The sequence below is a fragment of the Trichomycterus rosablanca genome, chromosome 14 (genome assembly GCF_030014385.1).
Source record: "Trichomycterus rosablanca isolate fTriRos1 chromosome 14, fTriRos1.hap1, whole genome shotgun sequence".
NCBI lineage: Eukaryota > Metazoa > Chordata > Actinopteri > Siluriformes > Trichomycteridae > Trichomycterus > Trichomycterus rosablanca.
The window spans coordinates 31,976,190-31,981,665 of record NC_086001.1 but is presented as its reverse complement, the minus strand read 5'-3'; positions in this window follow the sequence as shown (position 1 = coordinate 31,981,665).

Below are 5,476 nucleotides of genomic sequence, written 5' to 3'. Positions count from 1 at the left end.
ACCAAGGAGAACATCTGGAAACAAACGTTCTTCACACCAGCTCACATACATCTACTTTTTTACTTTTTACTGTATTTATGATTGTTTGTACTATGATTGTTTATAACTTCCTATATAATCTTAGGAGTCTAAGACTTTTGTGTAGTCTGTATTTCCTGTTCAAAACTGTCAACATATCAGTAAAAAACTTGTGGTCATGATGTGATACTCTGTGTTTGCCTTCAATATTCAGCAAACAATTAAATATATGGAAGCCAAGTTCCTCAAAAACAAATCATTCCTTGCTCTTCCTGCTTGCAATTGTTATGAGGTGGGGAGGAAGGACCCAAGGATGCGGAGGTTTAACTACAAAGGGTTTTATTTATTAAATCATAAACATAATATACATAAAATAAAAGGAATAACAATAACAAAAAACACTTCGGGGAATCCCGAAGGCAGCCGGACGTCGGGGGCTGAAAAGGAACAAAAAAAGCATACAAAAGAAAAGGGGAAGCGCGAGGCGCGAACCCAGGACTCTTGCCTCCCGACCGGGAGCTTTAACAGCCTGCCACAGCGGCGCTAGTGGCAGACTCGCTCCCGGCGCTATTGAAGCAAAGAGTGGGTTCGCGAGATGGAACACCTCGCGCTGTAACACCGACAATAGCTGCGTGGCATGGCGCTTTCCAGCAACTTATGCTGGCTAGAGCCATGCCAGCTACCGGGTGTGATTGATTTGCGGGTTTCAAAAGTTAAAGGCAAAGGCGCTGTCACCAGCCAGGGTGGCTGGGAAGTGGCCATTTGCTCATGCGCTCCAGAGGGCGGAACGTGACGCTGTCACCAGCGGTAGCTGGGAGGGGGTCACGTTCCTCTGGGCGCAATAATGGGGTCTCTAGGTGGCGGCGGCACGGCGGCTCGACGGCTCGGCGGCAGCGGCCCGACGGCGACCTGAGGGCGGCAACCAGGCGGCGGCGGCGGCACGACAGCGGCGGCACTATGGCGGCAGCTTGGCGGCGGCGGCGGCGTGGTGGCGCCCACTAGCGGTGGCCCGGCGGCAGCGGCACGGCGGCGGCGGCACAGTGCGGCGGCACAACCTAAAGATAAAAAACAATAAACATAAAAGGACACCGCAGTGTCAAACAAACTCAAAGAAAGAAAAAAGAATCAGCCAACAAGAGCAGAAGGTGCGACGGCTACAGCTCTGCACCTATCCCTTAAATAAGGGAAGGCACAGGTGTAGCCCATTCGCCCTAACGAGCTGGCCAGGTACTTAAAGGCACAGCTCGTTTCTGCTCTGTAAGGCCTGTGGCGTCAGGGAGAGATGGTACATTCCCCTGATGCCACAGAGCCTAACATCAATCATCACCTGGTTCCCATGGTCTGTCTTTATCTGATTCAGGTGTGGCTGTAAGTTGTAGCTTAGTATGTGTTAGCTTTAGGTTGTACCTTCACTTTTCCTGGTAAACGTTTATAAAAAAGGTTTAGTTTGCATTTTTATTTCAGGTTCATCTTTTTCTTCTCTATTTATTTTATCCATTGAAAGGGTTTTGTTGTTTTATTTTTTTATATTGTTTTTTAATTCAATTTTATTTATGTTTACGACCGATCACCGCCCATTGAATAACAATGGAACCGGTGATCAGGTCCATATGCAATTCACAATGACCACTAATTACAATGGCCATGTGTGTCTTTTACACATGATTGGGGAAAAAGACACACATTTACCCCAATTGTGATTTAAATATGGACCTGATCACTGGTTCCATTGTTATGCAATGGCGGGTGATCGGTCGTTATGCAAATCAACTGCATATAAGGTTGGGGCAGTCGCTGCTGTAAACAGACCGAGTACAAGTACAGTCTGTGTTCTTGTAGTTATGAACTGCTCTAATTCTCAGCTGTTTTAACAAGATTTGAACGGAAGGTAAAGGTCTTATTTTCAGGTTTTTATTTCCTTCTCTTTATTAACATTTATGTTTTCTCAGTGAGCTCGTATCACTGCTCAGAATGTAGAAAGTGCTTAAAATATTTCTTATATATATATTAATAATACTTAAAATTTCTACATCATAAATACAGATAAAATCTGTTTCCTGTTATAGTTTTCTTATTGTTCCTCATATACAGTAGAAACTAATTCACACAAATATACATACAGCATTTTACATGACTTAGATTCTTATCATAAAAGCTTTATCTAAGTTCATGTCATTTCACTTTACAGAATAGCCTTTCAATTCCTTGTTTGTGTTTAGGATTAAATGTAAATAACTTCTCTGCTGAGATAAATAGGTGTAGTTTGACTTCACCCATCATGCTTTGTGGCTCCATCTACTTCATTTGCACACGTTCCATAGATAATAAGCTAGTACTTCACACAAGAAGGTGTGAATAGTTGGCTGATGATTGACCAATGCAGAGTTTTGAACTGGTCTTGGGTCTTTGTCCTCAGCTCTATTTAAGGACTAAACTCTAGACTTGTAGCTGAGTCACTTGGTAAGAAGGATCTTCTGCACGTTCTTAATTAGAAACGACCTGCTGGAGACACCAGCTTTGTTAAAGTGGCTGCCAGGATTCTAACAGGAAGGTAAAGGGTTTTCTTGTTTGTTTCTTTTACATTTATGTTGCATTTGTTGTTCTTTTTATTTCATGATGTTATTTAATATTATCAGGTTAATATATTCAGACTGTTTAAAATAGCTTTATGCTCATAATTGTGGTGATTTATGAAGCCTTTTTTACTCCCAGCACACCAAAGATTTACACTTGTGAGCTAATTATTAGTCCTGTCATGAACTGGATTAGATTTGCTTGGTGCAGGACTGATGTTGAGAAAGTCAGATCTCTTATATCTTTATTTATATCAAGTTATTTTTAGTTATTTAATTATTAATATCTGCAGTATTTATAAGTATTTTATCCTGATGTTCTTTGAATTTAGATTCTCACTTAGACGTGAAGTGAATTTAATGTTTTTATTACTAGGTGAAGAGTTTAATATTATTGTGGTATTAATGTAGTAAAAGTAATTCTAATTAATCGACTTGTTTCTTTGTTTCTGTTGCTTTCCAAGGAAACAGTTTCTACAGTCTTATCAAAGCATAAACATGAAGAACTTTCATCACTGCTCAGAGTGTGAGTTTTACTACACAGAGTAATCTCCAACAACACCAGCGCATTCACACAGGAGAGAAGCCATATCACTGCTCAGAGTGTGGGAAGAGTTTTACTATGCAGAGTAATCTTCAACAACACCAGCGCATTCACACAGGAGAGAAGCCATATCACTGCTCAGAGTGTGGGAAGAGTTTTTCTCATCAGACTACACTCCAACAACACCAGCGTATTCACACAGGAGAGAAGCCATATCACTGCTCAGAGTGTGGGAAAAGTTTTACTATGCAGAGTAATCTTCAACGACACCAGCGCATTCATAAAGGAGAGAAGCCATATCACTGCTCAGAGTGTGGAAAGTGTTTTGCTCAACAGGTTAACCTCCAAAAACACCAGCGTATTCACACAGGAGAGAAACCGTATTACTGCTCAGTGTGGAAAGAGTTTTGCTCAACAGAGTAACCTCCAATATCACCAGCGTATTCACACAGGAGAGAATTTTTGCTCATGAAAAGAATCTAATACGGCATCAGCGTATTCACATCGAGAAACTACATCACTGTTAAGAGTCTGGGAAGTATTTTATTGCATATTATGTTCTCCAACAACACCAGCGCATTCACACAGGAGAGAACTGTTCATTGTCTGATAAGAACTTTAGTGAAAGGAATATCCTTTAAGTACACCACACCAGCGCATTCACATAAGAGGATGACCCATATTGCTGCTTATAGTGCGGATGAAGTTTTACTGAAAGCAGCATTTTTAATAGTTTTTGTGACTGGAGTCGTCTTGAAAAACACCAGTGCATTCAGCGGAGAAAATAAAATTATACTCCACTACTGCATGTACAGAAAAAGCTATGTGTACTTTCTTTTTCTACTAATATACACTACAACTGTTCTACTTCAATTATCAAATGTACATGATGGTATGAATATTATTATTAATCATCAAATGTAATGTGATGTAATGTACCAACCTCAGATCTGAAACTGTTTTTGTTCTTTATTCAAGTTTAATCTACTTTAATAAACACAGAACAACTTTTACTTTCAAGTGGAAGAATTTTACCCTGGTCTTTATGGTGTTTGCTAAGTTTTCATAAATGAATAGCCTCTTACTTTAACACTTCTAGGTCTACACTCCAAAATTCTAGTGTTTAGATGATTTCCACTTATCAAATAATGAACCGTCCTCAACCAGAATGTACATGAGAAGGTGTAAATGGAGGGCTGTGGACTGAACAGTGTTGCATTGTTCTATCATCATGAGTCTTTGTTCATATAAATCCTAATACAGACTGCACTGACATGTTTTGAAATTACATTTAAAAATAAATAAATACTATTGTGGTAGTTCAGGTGTTTTCTTATCATGGAGGTGACCAACTGACCAAGACCAATTGAGGGGTCAGGAGACAAGTGTTTCTTTATTGATGAATAAATATATTTGTTAAACTGTAAATTCCATCCGAGTCCTCTGTGTGATGAGAGTTTGGTTTTGAATCCGATGTCAGCAAATGTGTCCATGGTTGTTAAATGGGACTAAACTCATGGTCAATGTATTTGTATAGGCCTGAGCTGGAGTGATGAGAGAAAGTGGATGTAAAGGACTGGGTGGGTAATAATTCAAAATAGTTCTTCATGTAACCTGAAATTCTATTCATAAATCATAACAGAATAAAAAGACTAAATCATTAATAAAGAAGATTGGAGAGGAGAAGAAAACAGGAGAGGAAAGAACAGAAAAGAGTGGAAGTGAAATTCAGAGCTTGAGATCTAAAACGATTATAAAAAAATAATAAAATGACTAATAGTTTAATGATATTACTAGCTGTAATACCAATGTAAACAAAATACATCACAAAAAGTATCAATAGGAATGTAAAAAAAACTATATTAATATTATTAATATTAATAAAAGATTCACTAGTAGTACACTGATCAATCATTTGCCATTTCACCAATATCTGTGACACCCTGGATTCTGGGCTAGTTTCAGCTTCAGGGTTTATTGTAGACCAGACATTAGGCTGGATAATTTTGCTGAACCTGGCAACTCTCGCAATTTTTCCGCCAAATTGGGCTTGTTTAAAAATTCAGTAATGGTTGAAAATTGGGCTACTTTCAAAATGTGTCACGGCTGTTTAAAAGCTTTCATTGCAAACCGTACAAAATGTGTTTAATGATGATTTGTTCTCACATACAGTAGTGTTTAAAAAAATAGCAGTGATTTTAAAAAAGTGAATAAAGCACAAAATCATTATAATAACTTTTATTTCCATAAATACAAATGCACTGAAAATACTACACTTTCAATTCTAAATCAAAACATTAACAAAATTTTGCCAGTTTGTGTTAATCCTTTACAGAAAATT